General features: G+C 48.1%; 1 protein-coding gene across 2 annotated transcripts in view; it reads left to right on the top strand.

Annotated features, from left to right (window-relative positions):
* IL11RA (interleukin 11 receptor subunit alpha) overlaps positions 1–19,548 on the top strand; it is a 90,173-nt gene that overhangs the window by 19,102 nt on the left and 51,523 nt on the right. Inside the window, exon 1 of one of the 2 annotated variants that reach the window (XM_040420841.1) lies at positions 17,616–17,784. The exons of the other annotated variant lie outside the window; for it this stretch is intronic. The gene's annotated coding sequence lies outside the window, so the exon portion shown is untranslated. Of the gene's footprint in view, positions 1–17,615; positions 17,785–19,548 lie in introns of those variants that run through there. 2 annotated transcript variants of the gene reach the window in all.

Below are 19,548 nucleotides of genomic sequence, written 5' to 3'. Positions count from 1 at the left end.
TACCCTGTGCCCCCTCCTCACCAGCTGTGACCTTATGCCCCCTCCTCACCAGCTGTGACCCTATGCCCTGTGCCCCCTCCTCACCAGCTTTGACCCTATGCCCTGTGCCCCCTCCTCACCAGCTGTGACCCTATGCCCTGTGACCCCTCCTCACCAGCTGTGACCCTATGCCCCATCCTCACCAGCTGTGACCCTAGGCCCTGTGCCCCCCCCCTCACCAGCTGTGACCTTATGCCCCCTCCTCACCAGCTGTGACCCTATGCCCTGTGCCCCCTCCTCACCAGCTTTGACCCTATGCCCTGTGCCCCCTCCTCACCAGCTGTGACCCTATGCCCTGTGATCCCTCCTCACCAGCTGTGACCCTATGCCCCCTCCTCACCAGCTGTGACCCTAGGCCCTGTGCCCCCTCCTCACCAGCTGTGCCCCTAAGCCCTGTGCCCCCTCCTCACCAGCTGTGACCCTAGGCCCCATCCTCACCAGCTGTGACCCTATGCCCTGTGCCCCCTCCTTACCAGCTGTGACCCTAGGCCCTGTGCCCCCTCCTCACCAGCTGTGACCCTAGGCCCTGTGCCCCCTCCTCACCAGCTGTGACCCTATGCCCTGTGCCCCCTCCTCACCAGCTGTGACCCTATGACCTGTGCCCCCTCCTAACCAGCTGTGACCCTAGGCCCTGTGCCCCCTCCTCACCAGCTGTGACCCTATGCCCCCTCCTCACCAGCTGTGACCCTATGCCCTGTGCCCCCTCCTCACCAGCTGTGACCCTAGGCCCTGTGCCCCCCCCCTCACCAGCTGTGACCCTATGCCCCCTCCTCACCAGCTGTGACCCTGTGCCCCCTCCTCACCAGCTTTGACCCTATGCCCTGTGCCCCCTCCTCACCAGCTTTGACCCTATGCCCTGTGCCCCCTCCTCACCAGCTGTGACCCTATGCCCTGTGACCCCTCCTCACCAGCTGTGACCCTATGCCCCCTCCTCACCAGCTGTGACCCTATGCCCTGTGCCCCCTCCTCACCAGCTGTGACCCTAAGCCCTGTGCCCCCTCCTCACCAGCTGTGACCTTAGGCCCCGTCCTCACCAGCTGTGACCCTATGCCCTGTGCCCCCTCCTCACCAGCTGTGACCCTAGGCCCTGTGCACCCTCCTCACCAGCTGTGACCCTAGGCCCTGTGCCCCCTGCTGCAGACTGTCAGCTCTTGGAAACTCCCTGCAGATCCAGTGCCCTGTGCCCCCTCCTCACCAGCTGTGACCCTATGCCCTGTGCCCCCTCCTCACCAGCTGTGACCCTATGCCCTGTGCCCCCTCCTCACCAGCTTTGACCCTATGCCCTGTGCCCCCTCCTCACCAGCTGTGACCCTATGCCCTGTGCCCCCTCCTCACCAGCTGTGACCCTATGCCCTGTGCCCCCTCCTCACCAGCTGTGACCCTATGCCCTGTGCCCCCTCCTCACCAGCTTTGACCCTATGCCCTGTGCCCCCTCCTCACCAGCTTTGACCCTATGCCCTGTGCCCCCTCCTCACCAGCTGTGACCCTAGGCCCTGTGCCCCCTCCTCACCAGCTGTGACCCTAGGCCCTGTGCACCCTCCTCACCAGCTGTGACCCTAGGCCCTGTGCCCCCTGCTGCAGACTGTCAGCTCTTGGAAACTCCCTGCAGATCCAGTGCCCTGTGCCCCCTCCTCACCAGCTGTGACCCTATGCCCTGTGCCCCCTCCTCACCAGCCTCTCATCTCATTGCTGTCGCCATGCACTGCTCTGTGGTCTGATATTTGGCGGTACGGTAGCGTGTTCCGGGCGCCGGACTCTGTAGACTCAGCCTATCGCTGTAGATTTCTTCGCTGTGAGGTTGTGGAGTGTTTCCAGCACTCTTCTATAATTTACACAGCGGGGGAGGGGTAATCTCCTTTATCTCTCGGGCAGCGATAACCCGCCATATTACTGCCTCATATGGAAAGATTTACCGTGATTACAGATTATTTGTCCGGGGGCGGCAGATTCCAGTCTGCTCATCCACTGCACATTACTATAAATCACATGAAAGATTCTGTGCAGATCTTCACTGTGCTCCAGTCACATCCAGAGCTGTACTCCAGTCACATCCAGAGCCGTACTCCAGTCACATCCAGAGCTGCATTACTGCATCCAGGCCCCTGTGCCATATTTTACATGCCCATTGCCTAAAGTTACATTATTCCTGTAGCACTATAGGTTCACAGTCTATGATACAGATAATATTATGGGGGGACTGTGGATGACACTGTTATGTGGTCTCTATGGATGATACTATTATGGGGGCATCGTGAATGTCACTGTTATGGGGGCACTGTGGATGTCACTGTTATAAGGTCTCTGTAGATGACACTGTTATGGGGCACTGTGGATGTCACTGTTATGGGGGCACTGTGGATGTCACTGTTATGGGGGCACTGTGGATGACACTGTTATGGGGCACTGTGGATGTCACTGTTATGGGGGCACTGTGGATGACACTGTTATGGGGGCACTGTGGATGTCACTGTTATAAGGTCTCTGTAGATGACACTGTTATGGGGGAACTGTGGATGTCACTGTTTATAGGGGCACTGTGGATGTCACTGTTATGGGGTCTCTATGGATGATACTATTAAGGGGGCACCGTGAATGTCACTGTTATGGGGGGGGGGGGGGGGCACTGTGAATGTCACTGTTATGGGGGAGGGGGCACTGTGGATGTCACTGTTTCGAAGGCAAAGTGGATGTCACTGTTATGGGGGATACTGTGGATGTCACTGTTATGGGGGCACTGTGGATGTCACTGTTATAAGGTCTCTGTAGATGACACTGTTATGGGGCACTGTGGATGTCACTGTTATGGGGGCACTGTGGATGTCACTGTTATGGGGGCACTGTGGATGTCACTGTTATGGGGCACTGTGGATGTCACTGTTATGGGGGCACTGTGGATGACACTGTTATGGGGGCACTGTGGATGTCACTGTTATAAGGTCTCTGTAGATGACACTGTTATGGGGGAACTGTGGATGTCACTGTTTATAGGGGCACTGTGGATGTCATTGTTATGGGGCACTGTGGATGTCACTGTTTATAGGGGCACTGTGGATGTCACTGTTATGGGGTCTCTATGGATGATACTATTAAGGGGGCACCGTGAATGTCACTGTTATGGGGGGGGGCACTGTGAATGTCACTGTTATGGGGGAGGGGGCACTGTGGATGTCACTGTTTCGAAGGCAAAGTGGATGTCACTGTTATGGGGGATACTGTGGATGTCACTGTTATGGGGGATACTGTGGATGTCACTGTTATGGAGACACTGTGCATGTAACTGCTATGGGGGATCTGTGGATGTCACTGTGTCGGGGGCACTGTAGATGTCACTTTTTTGGGGATACTGTGGATGTCACTGTTATGGGGGCATTGAGGATGTCACTGTTATGGGGCTACTGTAGATTTCCCTATTATGGGGCACCATATAAGTTACTGTTATGGGGGCGCTGTGAATGTCCCTTTTATGGGGGCATTGAGGATGTCACTGTTATGGGGCGCTGTGAATGTCACTTTTATGGGGAGCTGTGGATGTCATTGTTATGGGGGCTCTGTAGATGTCACTGTTATGGGGGCATTGAGGATGTCACTGTTATGGGGCGCTGTGGATGTCATTGTTATGGGGGCTTTGTAGATGTCACTGTTATGGGGGCATTGAGAATGCCACTGTTATGGGGGCACTGTGGATGTCATTGTTATGGGGGCTTTGTAGATGTCACTGTTATAGAGGATCTGTGGATAACAGCCACATGTAAACTTATAACTGATTCTTAACAATAGGAATTCTAGTTTGAAATCTCTCTGACCCCGGGTCCTTCATCACATAACAGAAATGTGTCCACATCAAAGAAATCATGATCCTGACGTATTACTTCATGAGGAATGTCAGACCGCCATATCTGTCACTACTGTGCTGGTCGATCAGTGACCCCATAATCCGACCATCAACCTGCACCTCATGTCTGATTCATGCAGACACCGAGAAAACCCAGGTGTAGAGAGCAAGAAACCTCATGTATCAAGTGCCCAAATCATACAGGCAGTATTATAGTAGTTATATCTTGTACATAGGAGGCAGTATTATAGTAGTTGTATTCTTGTACATAGGAGCAGTATTATAGTAGTTATATTCTTGTACATAGGAGCAGTATTATAGTAGTTATATTCTTGTACATAGGAGCAGTATTATAGTAGTTATATTCTTGTACATAGGAGGCAGTATTATAGTAGTTATATTATTGTAGATAGGAGCAGTATTATAGTAGTTATATTCTTGTACATAGGAGCAGTATTATAGTAGTTATATTCTTGTACATAGGAGCAGTATTATAGTAGTTATAATCCTGTACATAGGAGCAGTATTATAGTAGTTATATTCTTGTACATAGGGACAGTATTATAGTAGTTGTATTCTTGTACATAGGAGCAGTATTATAGTAGTTATATTCTTGTACATAGGAGCAGTATTATAGTAGTTATATTCTTGTACATAGGAGCAGTATTATAGTAGTTATATTCTTGTACATAGGAGCAGTATTATAGTAGTTATATTCTTGTACATAGGAGCAGTATTATAGTAGTTATAATCCTGTACATAGGAGCAGTATTATAGTAGTTATATTCTTGTACATAGGGACAGTATTATAGTAGTTGTATTCTTGTACATAGGAGCAGTATTATAGTAGTTATATTCTTGTACATAGGAGCAGTATTATAGTAGTTATATTCTTGTACATAGGAGCAGTATTATAGTAGTTATATTCTTGTACATAGGAGGCAGTATTATAGTAGTTATATTCTTGTACATAGGAGCAGTATTATAGTAGTTATATTCTTGTACATAGGAGGCAGTATTATAGTAGTTATATTCTTGTACATAGGAGCGGTATTATAGTAGTTATATTCTTGTACATAGGAGGCAGTATTATAGTAGTTATAGTCTTGTACATAGGTGCAGTATTATAGTAGTTATAGTCTTGTACATAGGTGCAGTATTATAGTAGTTATATTCTTGTACATAAGAGGCAGTATTATAGTAGTTATATTCTTGTACATAGGAGGCAGTATTATAGTAGTTATATTCTTGTACATAGAAGCAGTATTATAGTAGTTATATTCTTGTACATAGAGGGCAGTATTATAGTAGTTATAGTCTTGTACATAGGAGCAGTATTATAGTAGTTATATTCTTGTACATAGGAGGCAGTATTATAGTAGTTATATTCTTGTACATAGGAGGCAGTATTATAGTAGTTGTATTCTTGTACATAGGAGCAGTATTATAGTAGTTATATTCTTGTACATAGGAGGCAGTATTATAGTAGTTATATTCTTGTACATAGGAGCAGTATTATAGTAGTTATATTCTTGTACATAGGAGGCAGTATTATAGTAGTTATATTCTTGTACATAGGAGCAGTATTATAGTAGTTATATTCTTGTACATAGGAGCGGTATTATAGTAGTTATATTCTTGTACATAGGAGCAGTATTATAGTAGTTATATTCTTGTACATAGGAGCAGTATTATAGTAGTTATATTCTTGTACATAGGAGGCAGTATTATAGTAGTTATAGTCTTGTACATAAGAGGCAGTATTATAGTAGTTATATTCTTGTACATAAGAGGCAGTATTATAGTAGTTATATTCTTGTACATAGGAGGCCGTATTATAGTAGATATATTCTTGTACATAGGAGGCAGTATTATAGTAGTTATATTCTTGTACATAGGAGGCAGTATTATAGTAGTTATATTCTTGTACATAGGAGCAGTATTATAGTAGTTATATTCTTGTACACAGGAGCAGTATTATAGTAGTTATATTCTTGTACATAGGAGCAGTATTATAGTAGTTATATTCTTGTACATAGGAGCAGTATTATAGTAGTTATATTCTTGTATATAGGAGCAGTATTATAGTAGTTATATTCTTGTACATAGAAGCAGTATTATAGTAGTTATATTCTTGTACATAGAGGGCAGTATTATAGTAGTTATAGTCTTGTACATAGGAGCAGTATTATAGTAGTTATATTCTTGTACATAGGAGGCAGTATTATAGTAGTTATATTCTTGTACATAGGAGCAGTATTATAGTAGTTATATTCTTGTACATAGGAGCAGTATTATAGTAGTTATATTCTTGTACATAGGAGCAGTATTATAGTAGTTATATTCTTGTACATAGGAGCAGTATTATAGTAGTTATATTCTTGTACATAGGAGGCAGTATTATAGTAGTTCTATTCTTGTACATAGGAGGCAGTATTATAGTAGTTCTATTCTTGTACATAGGAGCAGTATTATAGTAGCTATATTCTTGTACATAGGAGGCAGTATTATAGTAGTTATATTCTTGTACATAGGAGCAGTATTATAGTAGTTATATTCTTGTACATAGGAGCAGTATTATAGTAGTTATATTCTTGTACATAGGAGCAGTATTATAGTAGTTATATTCCTGTACATAGGAGCAGTATTATAGTAGTTATATTCTTGTACATAGGAGCAGTATTATAGTAGTTATATTCTTGTACATAGGAGCAGTATTATAGTAGTTATATTCTTGTACATAGGAGCAGTATTATAGTAGTTATATTCTTGAACATAGGAGCAGTATTATAGTAGTTATATTCCTGTACATAGGAGCAGTATTATAGTAGTTATATTCTTGTACATAGGAGCAGTATTATAGTAGTTATATTCTTGTACATAGGAGGCAGTATTATAGTAGTTATATTCTTGTACATAGAAGGCAGTATTATAGTAGTTATATTCCTGTACATAGGAGCAGTATTATAGTAGTTCTATTCTTGTATATAGGAGGCAGTATTATAGTAGTTATATTCTTGTACATAGGAGGCAGTATTATAGTTGTTATATTCTTGTACATAGGAGCAGTATTATAGTAGTTATATCCTTGTACATAGGAGCAGTATTATAGTAGTTATATTTTTCTACATTGGAGGCAGAGTTATAGTAGTTAATATTTGGTGCAGGGACTTCTGTGTGACGTTGGTTTATTGTGCAGATCTCTTTTTTCTTATTGATATGACGATGCTATTTGGATTTATAGGGATCGGTTTTCCTTCTTTTTGTCTGGGGATGAATGACTTGTGATAAGCAGCTGTCACTTCTCTTGGGGACCTGTTTGCCTCTGGATTATTTTCTGGTATTTATTATCTCCTGAATGTTATTCTACCCCGGGGCGGATTGGATGCAGCGGATGAGATAGGACGATGTGTGTTCAGATCTGTGGTTGTAGCTGGTTACCAGGCACAGTGTGGATTATCTCGTGCAGACTTGGAGGAGATATTGACCCAATCTGCTGCCTTATTATGCCTGTCATGTTAGTAAAGTTCTTGGAGAACATTCAGTACGAGGAGTGAGGCGGTATTACAGCTCAAGTTATTGTCCACGACACGCACAATCTGGACTCTGTTTACCCAGAAGCCGCAGGATACGTGACAAGTATGTGAGTCCAGCTGCAGGGTCCCAATAGGTTTTGGGGGTCATTTTTCCCCTGTGAATGGAGCAGCAACGCACATGCTCGACCACGGCTCCTATTAAACGGAGGGTCATGAACTCCTGGTCTCATTATCACTGGGGGTCCCAGAGCTGAAATGAATATATATTTTTTTTTTATGTGACTAGAGTGACTTATGTGCTCCAGTCACGTGACTCCATACATCACTGGAGACTTGGCCGATACACGGATGCACGGCGCCTTCCATCCATTACAGCGCAGTCCGGGCTCCGGCCGCTGCTCCCAAGTATCCGTCTCTGGACGCGGTGCGATAAGTCGGGATGCCCAGCAGCCATGTCTCCTCTCTGCGTCCACCAGACGCCAGGCCTCCGCGAGCCCAGCAGAATCAGTGCAACCCAGCCCAGGTCACCCGGAGGTTAGGGTGAGCCAACGTCGGGAAGGACTTCCGATGGTTCAGTATTTTTAGTATAAGGAAAATGACAGAATCGCTGCAGCCCCGGACCTCAGACGTGGAGACTGCGGATGTTCATGGACATGTCACTGACCTCCCCCCTCCTCCCCAAGAGCAGCATACTCCTCTCCTGAAATACTCTGTGCTGCTGAGGGCTCTGCTCCTTTAGCAAGTTACTCTCAGTCTCTGACCTTCCACAAGATCAGCACACTGCTCTCCTATGACCTCCCACAAGATCATTGCCCCCTTCTGAAATCCTCTGTGCTGCTGGAGACCCTGCTCCTTCTATTATGTAACACTCTGACTGGGACCTCCCACAAGATCAGTGCCCCTCTCCTGAAATACTTTGTGCTGCTGGGGACCCTGCTCCTTCCACTATGTTACACTGGGACCGTGACTTTCCAAAAGATCAGCACAATCCTCTGCTGAAATACTCTGTGCTGCTGAATACCCTGCTCCTTTAGTAAGTTACTCTCTGATCTTCCACAGGGTCAGCACACTCCTCTCCTCAAATACTCTGTGCTGCTGAGTACCCTGCTCCTTTAGTAAGGTACTCTCTGATCTTCCACAGGGTCAGCACCCTCCTCTCCTCAAATACTCTGTGCTGCTGAGTACCCTGCTCCTTTTGTGAGTTACTCTCTGATCTTCCACAGGGTTAGCACCCTCCTCTCCTCAAATACTCTGTGCTGCTGAGTACCCTGCTCCTTTACTAAGGTACTCTCTGATCTTCCACAGGGTCAGCACACTTCTGAAATACTCTGTGCTGCTGAGTACCCTGCTCCTTTACTAAGTTAGTCTCTGACCTTCCACAAGGTCAGCACACTTCTCTCCTGAAATACTCTGTGCTGCTGATTACCCTGCTCTTTCAGTAAGTTAGTCTCTGACCTTCCACAGGGTCAGCACACTTCTCTCCTGAAATACTCTGTGCTGCTGAGTACCCTGCTCTTTCAGTAAGTTAGTCTCTGACCTTCCACAGGGTCAGCACACTTCTCTCCTGAAATACTCTGTGCTGCTGAGTACCCTGCTCTTTCAGTAAGTTAGTCTCTGACCTTCCACAGGGTCATCACACTCCTGAAATACTCTGTGCTGCTGAGTACCCTGCTCCTTTAGTAAGTTAGTCTATGACCTTCCACAGAGTCAGAACACTCCTCTCCTGAAATACTCTGTGCTGCTGAGTACTCCTCTCCTGTGACCTCCACCATGATCAGTGCTCCTCTCCGGAAATACTCTGTGCTGCTGTGAGATGCTTTACATATTAGCTAGGGGTGAGTGCGGCAGATAAGTGGCACCACATGGCGGTGGTCACCGTGTCTGTTTGCTGATCCTTCACCATCTCTTGCTGCTGTTTCGCCCAGTGTTTATTCACAGGAGACGTCGGCCATTGCCAGCTCCACCCGCAGCCAAGAGACTATTAATATGGTTACCACATCGTCCCCCCCCCCAATTACCATCCAAAGTCCGTAAATCTGTTAACGAGGAGCAGGAGGGGGGGCAGCTCTGTGCCATTCATCCCATGAAATATGGAGGTGCTGAGAAGGGCCACCCCCAGGGCTCTGTGCCCGTGCCATGGCGGAGCCAAGCCCTACAGAACAGCCATGATGACAGCATGGGGCCTCCGAGTCTTCCGGGCTGGGGGGCCGCAGCCAAGTACTTGGCACAATGATTAACCACCGCAAGATGTTCTGCTTTGTACATTCTTTGGCAGAAAAGCTCCTGGTTACTGTAAGATTCTGAGGAGCTTACCATCCGCTCCAAGCTGGGGACAGGACAAACACCGAGTCCACCGCCTGTACCGTTCATATTGTACCGTTCAATAGCTGCGCCACGGTAGTGGAAGATATTATTACAGCTTACTACTATACCGACCCCGATGTACACACCGCCTCCCCAAACATCATCAGAAAACCAACCAGCAGGGAGAGGGATGGTACTCATACCGTTATATACAGGAGCAGTATTATAGTAGTAATATTATTGTACATAAGAGCAGTATTATAGTAGTTATATTCTTGTACATAGGAGCAGTATTATTGTAGTAATATTCTTGTACATAAGAGCAGTATTATAGTAGTTATATTCTTGTACATAGGAGCAGTATTATAGTAGTTATATTCTTGTACATAGGAGCAGTATTATAGTAGTTATATTCTTGTACATAGGAGCAGTATTATAGTAGTTATATTCTTATACTTAGGAGCAGTATTATAGTAGTTATATTCTTGTACATAGGAGCAGTATTATAGTAGTTATATTCTTGTACATAGGAGCAGTATTATAGTAGTTATATTCTTGTACATAGGAGCAGTATTATAGTAGCTATATTCTTCTACATAGGAGGCAGTATTATAGTAGTTATATTCTTGTACATAGGAGCAGTATTATAGTAGTTATATTCTTGTACATAGGAGGCAGTATTATAGTAGTTATATTCTTGTACATAGGAACAGTATTATAGTAGTTATATTCTTGTACATAGGAGCAGTATTATAGTAGTTATATTCTTGTACATAGGAGGCAGTATTATAGTAGTTATATTCTTGTACATAGGAGCAGTATTATAGTAGTTATATTCTTGTACATAAGATCAGTATTATAGTAGTTATATTCTTGTACATAGGAGCAGTATTATAGTAGTTATATTCTTGTACATAGGAGCAGTATTATAGTAGTTATATTCTTGTACATAGGAGCAGTATTATAGTAGTTATATTCTTGTATATAGGAGGCAGTATTATAGTAGTTATATTCTTGTACATAGGAGCAGTATTATAGTAGTTATATTCTTGTACATAGGAGCAGTATTATAGTAGTTATATCTTGTACATAGGAGGCAGTATTATAGTAGTTATATTCTTGTACATAGGAGCAGTATTATAGTAGTTATATTCTTGTACATAGGAGCAGTATTATAGTAGTTATATTCTTGTACATAGGAGCAGTATTATAGTAGTTATATTCTTGTATATAGGAGGCAGTATTATAGTAGTTATATTCTTGTACATAGGAGCAGTATTATAGTAGTTATATTCTTGTACATAGGAGCAGTATTATAGTAGTTATATTCTTGTACATAGGAGGCAGTATTATAGTAGTTATATTCTTGTACATAGGAGGCAGTATTATAGTAGTTATATCCTTGTACATAGGAGGCAGTATTATAGTAGTTATATCCTTGTACATAGGAGGCAGTATTATAGTAGTTATATTCTTGTACATAGGGGCAGTATTATAGTAGTTATATTATTGTACATAGGAGCAGTATTATAGTAGTTATATTCTTGTACATAGGAGGCAGTATTATAGTAGTTATATTCTTGTACATAGGAGCAGTATTATAGTAGTTATATTCTTGTACATAGGAGCAGTATTATAGTAGTTATATTATTGTACATAGGAGCAGTATTATAGTAGTTATATAGTATTATATTCCTTCATTATTCCTCATTAGTAGCTTGCAGGTTAGAACAATGTGGTTTTCAGTCTGTTAATAAGTATGTGAACCTCTTCCTCTTGCCGGTGACAGGGCAGGTGTTGGTTCTTTCTTCTCCTGTGATTTGTGAGCGGTGTGATAGGGATATCAGTGATCTGTCAGCGCTCGTCTCCTCCAGGTGGTGTAGAGATGACGTTCTAGGACTTCTGTCTCTAATGTGCTTGGCCTCGGGATACAGTAATTTAACATGAAGGATCTGGCGGCGCCCGGCGCCATTACTATCTGTATTACATCCAGCATTATTAGGTGGATCAGACCTTACTGTGGATGAGAACTCCACCGATAACCCGAGGCGCCTTCTTACACGCGTCTTCCTTCTTGCGTGTAACGCGGGGCTTTTCCAGGAGAAGGATCTCTGATGTTATCAGCGTTTTCAGTAAATGTTTTTATCTGCTTTTCCTCCCTGGCATTGCCTTCATCTACCCTTGGCATTCCTTGGTAAATGGAGGCTGTGCCCACCGCTCTACTGTTTCCAGGCTTCACTGCCAGCTGTGAAATGTGATCGGCCCAACCACGGTCAGCGGGCAGACATCTGCTGTGCTGCCAATGGCCTGAAATCAGTACAAGACGCTCCCGGGGACCACACTACTAGGGGCAGAGAACATGAACGGCAGGGGCTACCGGTGCTGGGGGGCAAAATGCTACAAAAACTCCAAACAGGACTGTGTGATGGCAGCCACAGGAGGCAAGCCAGCGGACGGATACATTCGCTGAGCCACATTGCTTTTGAGCTCATGTACACGACCGTATGTATTTTGCGGTCCTCCAAAAATACGGATAACGTCCGTGTGCATTCTGTATTTTGCGGAACGGAACAGCTGGCCCCTAATTGCGGACAATAATAGGACATGTTCTATTTTTTTGCGAAACAGAAACACGGCTATACGGAAACGGAATGCACGCGGAGTAACTTCTGTTTGTTTTTTTGCGGACCCATTGAGATAAATGGTTCCGCGTACGGTCCACAATAAAACAGAACGGACAGGGAAAGAAAATACCTTTGTGTGCATGAGCCCTTACTGCTAAGCTGCTCCTGTGCTCCAGTCACACCGAGAGCTGCAATCACAATTCTGGTGTTTCAGCTGCAGAAAACGTTGACGCGGCTTATGTTGTGCCGAGTGTCCATTCAAAGTTTGCTGCCACTTTCCATTCTGTCTTCCTCTCCAGTCACAGCCAGATCTGCAGTCATGGTTCTCCTGTTACATCATATATTATACTCCAGTCGCTTCCAGAGCTGCTCTCGAAATCTTTCAGCACTGAGTTCATAGCCCCTGAGGCTGGTTTCACTCATTGGATTTTTATTTTATTTTTCCAAAACGCGCGGTCTAGCTGCTGCATTGAATTTTGAGAGATGAAGTTCTTCTCTTACATCGTCCCCCAGTACAACATGTGATAAAGCACTACATGTCCCAGAATGCAACGACCTGTACCGAGAGAGGGCGCAAACCACGTGTTAACACAGCTCCTCGCTGTGCAACTTTCTACTGCCTCTGCTTGCTGTCAGTGACTGGAAGCATTCGTCATTGGCATCCACATGCTGCTCCTGTGCTGGTTTTTAGCCTCTGAATGTAAACTGCGAACATTCCCATTCACTGAAAGCAAGAGGAGGTCTTGAGCGTTCAATGCACAGTGTTAGAAAGTTAATTACACAGTGATTAGGCCGTATTTACTCAGGACTTCGCCTTAAGTCAAGGTCAAGATAAGGCTTCATGGGACGACGTCCTGCCTGGAATATAACGTTCGCAAGGATTTCCAGCATCGCCCGCAGGACGGTATATACTGGGTGGCCATATGCTATATACTTATTAAAGGGGCCTTCTGACTTTTGTATACCGATGACCTATTCTCAGGATAGTTCATCAGTATGTGATCGGTGAGGGTCCGACACCCGGGACCTGCGGACCATTGAAGTGAATGGGTCAGGATTCAGTGCGGGTGCGTTCACCTCACGCATTGCACCCGCGCGGAAAACTCGCCCGTGTGAAAGGGGCCTTAGTGTCTTCAACATGAGTACTCACCTGGCCCCGTTCCCATGATGAACAGAATGGATCTCTCAGTGTAGATCTGCTCTGGTCTGTCTGACGGCTAAGAGCAGCAGGCACTGCGTCCGCTGTATAGGTGTCCTCTGTATCCGCGTCCACTGTATAGGTGTCCTCTGTATCTGCGTCCGCTGTATAGGTGTCCTCTGTATCTGCTTCCGCTGTATAGGTGTCCTCTGTACCCACGTCTACTGTATAGGTGTCCTCTGTATCTGCTTCCGCTGTATAGGTGTCCTCTGTATCCGCGTCCACTGTATAGGTGTCCTCTGTATCTGCGTCCGCTGTATAGGTGTCCACTGTATACTCTGTATCCGCGTCCACTGTATAGGTGTCCTCTGTATCCGCGTCCACTGTATAGGTGTCCTCTATATCTGCATCTGCTGTATAGGTGTCCTCTGTATCTGCGTCCGCTGTATAGGTGTCCACTGTATACTCTGTATCCGCGTCCACTGTATAGGTGTCCTCTGTATCCGCGTCCACTGTATAGGTGTCCTCTATATCTGCATCTGCTGCATAGGTGTCCTCTGTATCTGCTACCGCTGTATAGGTGTCCTCTGTATAGGTTTACTCTGTATCTGCGTCCACTGTATAGGTATACTCTGTATCTGCGTCCACTGTATAGGTATACTCTGTATCTGCGTCCACTGTATAGGTATACTCTGTATCTGCGTCCACTGTATAGGTGTCCTCTGTATCCACATCTGCTGTATAGGTGTCCTCTGTACCCATGTCCGCTGTATAGGTGTTCGCTGTTTATGTGTCCTCTGTATCCGGGTCCGCTGTATAGGTGTCCTCTGTATCCGCTTCCGCTGTATAGGTGTCCTCTTTATAGGTGTCCTCTGTACCCATGTCCGCTGTATAGGTGTTCGCTGTTTATGTGTCCTCTGTATCCGGGTCCGCTGTATAGGTGTCCTCTGTATCCGCTTCCGCTGTATAGGTGTCCTTTGGTTCTGCGTCCACTGTATAGGTGTCCTCTGTATCCACATCTGCTGTATAGGTGTCCTCTGTACCCATGTCCGCTGTATAGGTGTTCGCTGTTTATGTGTCCTCTGTATCCGCGTCCGCTGTATAGGTGTCCACTGTTTGTGTCCTCTGTACCCACGTCTGCTGTATAGGTGTCCTCTTTATAGGTGTCCTCTGTATCCGCTTCCGCTGTATAGGTGTCCTCTTTATAGGTGTCCTCTGTATCCGCCTCTGCTGTATAGGTGTCCTTTGGTTCTGCGTCCGCTGTATAGGTGTCCTCTTTATAGGTGTCCTCTGTATCCTCCTCCGCTGTATATGTGTCCTTTGTATCCGCTTCCGCTGTATAGGTGTCCTCTGTATCCGCATCTGCTGTATAAGTGTCCTCTGTACCCATGTCCGCTGTAGAGGTGTCCACTGTTTATGTGTCCTCTGTACCCACGTCTGCTGTATAGATGTCCACTTTATAGGTGTACTCTGTATCCGCCTCCGCTGTATAGGCGTCCTCTGTATCCGCATCCTCTGTACCTACATCTGCTGTATAGGTGTCCACTTTATAGGTGTCCTCTGTATCCGCCTACACTGTGTATGTGTCCTCTGTATAGGTGTCCTCTGTATCCACGTCCGCTATATAGGTGTCCTCTGTATCCGCGTCCTCTGTATAGGTGTCCTCTGTACCCACGTCCGCTGTATAGGTGTCCACTTTATAGGTGTCCTCTGTATCCGCCTCCTCTGTATAGGTGTCCTCTGTATCCGCCTCCGCTGTATAGGTGTCCTCTGTATCTGCATCCGCTGTATAGGTGTCCGCTGTATCCGCGTCAGCTGTATAGGTGTCCTCTGTATCCGCTGTGTCCGCATCCCGAGCATGTGGATGCAGTGATGCCACTGCTGGGGGAAAGGGTGACCTGATTCCCAGGGGCAGCAGGTGTCCCCCAATCTCTGGGACCCCATTGAAGTGGTCTGTGTGGTGGCCAAATCCACCTGTAATCATGGCAGCAGAGTATTTTTGATATGATTATATGTAGAAATATATCAGAGGTAAGTACAATCCAGGTGGTAGTCATTTATAGCAGGGCTTTAACTTAGTACGAGGATTCTTTACTGTAACAGCAGACGGACAGGATGCTCTCTGTTCAAGACCTCACACTATGGAGATCTGTGACTGTTAAGGCTCATGCACACGAACGTTTTTGGCGTTCCGTATACGGACGGTATTTTGATTCCGTATATAGTCCGTATTCGGAACCATTTATTTCAATAGGTCTGCAAAAAAAACCTCAGTGTGCTGTCCGCATCGGTTGCTCCGTTCCGTGACCCTGCAATAATTATGAGTCCTGTCCTATTCTTGTCCATTTTGCGGACAAGAATAGGCTTCTCTATAATGGGCCTCCTGTTCGGTTACGCAAATTGCAGAAGGCACACGGGTAGCATCCTCTTTCTTGCGGATCCGCAATTTGCAGACCGCAAAAAACGGCCGGCACGGTCGTGTGCATGAGCCCCTATACTGATGATGAGTCGGGGGGGGGGGGGGGGGTAGTTCCCAGTGTAGTAATCTTGGGGAGCGGTGCAGTGTGTCAGCAGTATTGGGTAGCAGTGCAGTCTGCAGAGAGTTAGTAGTGTTCGGGAGCAGTGGAGTATGTCAGTAATGTTAGAGAGTAGTGCAGGGTGTCTGTACCATTGGGGAGCAGTGCAGTGTATCAGTAGTTTTGGATAGCAGTGCAGTCTGCAGTGTGTTAATAGTGTTAGGGAGCAGTGCAGTACAGTTTGCAGTGTATCAGTAATATTAGAGAGCAGTGCAGTGTGTCAGTGATGTTGGGAAGCAGTGTAGTATGTCAATAGTGCTGGGGAGCAGTGAGTGCAGTGTGTCAGTGATGTTGGGGAGCAGTGAGTGCAATGCGTAAGTAATGTTGGGGAGCAGTGCAGTGTGTCAGTAATGTTGGGGAGCAGTGCAGTGTGTCAGTAATGTTGGGGAGCAGTGCAGTGTGTCAGTGATGTTGGGGAGCAGTGCAGTGTGTCAGTGATGTTGGGGAGCAGCGAGTGCAGTGTGTCAGTAATGTTGGGGAGCAGTGAGTGCAGTGTGTCAGTGATGTTGGGGAGCAGTGAGTGCAGTGTGTCAGTGATGTTGGGGAGCAGTGAGTGCAGTGTGTCAGTAATGTTGGGGAGCAGTGAGGGCAGTGTGTCAGTGATTTTGGGGAGCAATGAGTGCGGTGTGTCAATAATGTTGGGGAGCAGTGAGTGCAGTGTGTCAGTAATGTTGGGGAGCAGTGAGTGCAGTGTGTCAGTGATGTTGGGGAGCAGTGCAGTATGTCAGTAATGTTGGGGAGCAGTGAGTGCAGTGTGACAGTGATGTTGGGGAGCAGTGCAGTGTGTTAGTAATGTTGGGGAGCAGTGAGTGCAATGTGTGAGTGATGTTGGGGAGCAGCGAGTGCAGTGTGCCAGTGATGTTGGGGAGCAGTGAGTGCAATGTGTCAGTGATGTTGGGGAGCAGCGAGTGCAGTGTGCCAGTGATGTTGGGGAGCAGTGAGTGCAGTGTGTCAGCGATGTTGGGGAGCAGTGCAGTGTGTCAGTAATGTTGGGGAGCAGTGAGGGCAGTGTGTCAGTGATTTTGGGGAGCAATGAGTGCGGTGTGTCAATAATGTTGGGGAGCAGTGCAGTGTGTCAGTAATGTTGGGGAGCAGTGAGTGCAGTGTGACAGTGATCTTGGGGAGCAGTGAGTGCAATGTATCAGCGATGTTGGGGAGCAGTGCAGTGTGTTAGTAATGTTGGGGAGCAGTGAGTGCAGTGTGTCAGTGATGTTGGGGAGCAGTGCAGTGTGTCAGTGATGTTGGGGAGCAGTGCAGTGTATCAGCAATGTTGGGGAGCAGTGCAGTGTGTCAGTGATGTTGGGGAGCAGTGCAGTGTGTCAGTAATGTTGGGGAGCAGTGAGTGCAGTGTGTCAGTAATGTTGGGGAGCAGTGCAGTGTGTCAGTAATGTTGGGGAGCAGTGCAGTGTGTCAGTAATGTTGGGGAGCAGTGAGTGCAGTGTGTAGTACTACATGTACTTGCAGTCTGGGGCAGGGAGGGCTTGGCTGGCAGCAGTGAAGGACTTGTCCCCCGGCTGCACCTCTGTGGACTTTTGGCAGGCTCAGGTTTCAGGGCTGGAGGAGGGGCAGGCGCTGGATCCGGGCAGCCTGGCAGGCGCTGCTGCACTCTCTCACTTTTCTAGTTTTCCTCTCAATTCGCTCTGAGTTTTTTGAGTTTTTCCAAAGCAGAAGCCTCCAGAGCTGCAGTTCTATCCACTATGCTGAGCTGCGGGGAAGTGACTGTGGGGAGGTGAAGGTAAGAGGGGCATCATAAAGGACCCAGCACCCCCTCCAGAGCACCCAGTATCCCCCTCCAGAGCACCCAGTATCTCCCTCCAAAGCACCCAGCACCCCCCTCCAGGCAACCAGCATCCCCCTCCAGAGCACCCAGCATCCCCCTCCAGAGCACCCAGCACCCCCTCCAGAGCACCCAGCATACCCCTCCAGAGCACCCAGCATACCCCTCCAGAGCACCCAGCATACCCCTCCAGAGCACCCAGCATACCCCTCCAGAGCACCCAGCATACCCCTCCGGAGCAACCAGCATCCCCCTCCGGAGCACCCAGCACCCCCTCCAGAGCACCCAGCATCCCCCTCCAGAGCACCCAGCATCCCCCTCCAGAGCACCCAGCATTTCCCTAAAGAGCACCCAGCATCCCCCTCCAGAGCACCCATCTCCCCCTTCAGAGCACCCGGCATCCCCCCAGAGCACCCAGCATCCCCCTCCAGAGCACCCAGCATTTCCCTAAAGAGCACCCAGCATCCCCCTCCAGAGCACCCATCTCCCCCTTCAGAGCACCCATCTCCCCCTTCAGAGCACCCAGCTCCCCCTCCAGAGCACCCAGCACCCCCCTCCAGAGAACCCAGCATCCCCCTCCAGAGCACCCAGCACCCCTTCCAGAGCACCCAGCATACCCCTCCAGAGCACTCATCATCCCCCCCAGAGCACCCAGCACGCCCTCTAGAGCACCCAGCATCCTTCTTCCAGACCATCCAGAGCACCCCGAACCCCTCTTCCAGAGCATCCAGCACCCCCCTCCAGAGCACCCAGCATCCCCCTGCAGAGCACCCAGCGTCTTCCTCCAGAGCACCCAGCTCCCCCTCCAGAACACCCAGCTCCCCCTCCAGAGCACCCAGCCACCCCCTCCAGAGCACCCAGCTCCCCCTCCAGAGCACCCAGCTCCCCCTCCAGAGCACCCAGCTCCCCCTCCAGAGCACCCAGCACCCCCCTCCAAAGCACCCAGCACCCCCCTCCAGAGCACCCAGCACCCCATCCAGAGCACCCAGCACACCCCTCCAGAGCACCCAGCACCCCCCTCCAGAGCACCCAGCACCCCCCTCCAGAGCACCCAGCACCCCCCCCCAGAGCACCCAGCACCCCCCTCCAGAGCACCCAGCTCCCCCTCCAGAGCACCCAGCATCCCCCCCCAGAGCACCCAGCATCCCTCTCCAGAGCACCCATCATCCCCCCAGAGCACCCAGCACCCCCTCTAGAGCACCCAGCATCCTTTTTCCAGAGCATCCAGAGCACCCCAAACCCCTCTTCCAGAGCACCCAGCGTCCCCCTCCAGAGCACCCAGCGTCCCCCTCCAGAGCACCCAGCATCCCCCTTCAGAGCACCCAGCTCCCCCTCCAGAGCACCCAGCTCCCCCTCCAGAGCACCCAGCATCCCCCTCCAGAGCACCCAGCTCCCCCTCCAGAGCACCCAGCATCCCCCCCAGAGCACCCAGCATCCCTCTCCAGAGCACCCATCATCCCCCCAGAGCACCTAGCACCCCCTCCAGAGCACCCAGCATCCTTCTTCCAGAGCATCCAGAGTACCCCGAACCCCTCTTCCAGAGCATCCAGCACCCCTCTCAAGAGCACCCAGCATCCCCCTCCAGAGCACCCAGCATCCCCCTCCAGAGCACCCAACGTACCCCTCCAGAGCACCCAGCGTCCCCCTCCAGAGCACCCAGCATCCCCCTCCAGAACACCCCGCACCCCTCTCCAGAGCATCCATCATCCCCCTCTAGAGCAC

The sequence above is a fragment of the Bufo bufo genome, chromosome 2 (genome assembly GCF_905171765.1).
Source record: "Bufo bufo chromosome 2, aBufBuf1.1, whole genome shotgun sequence".
NCBI lineage: Eukaryota > Metazoa > Chordata > Amphibia > Anura > Bufonidae > Bufo > Bufo bufo.
Note: the sequence above shows the minus strand (reverse complement) of the source record. Positions and strands in the feature narration are given on the sequence as shown.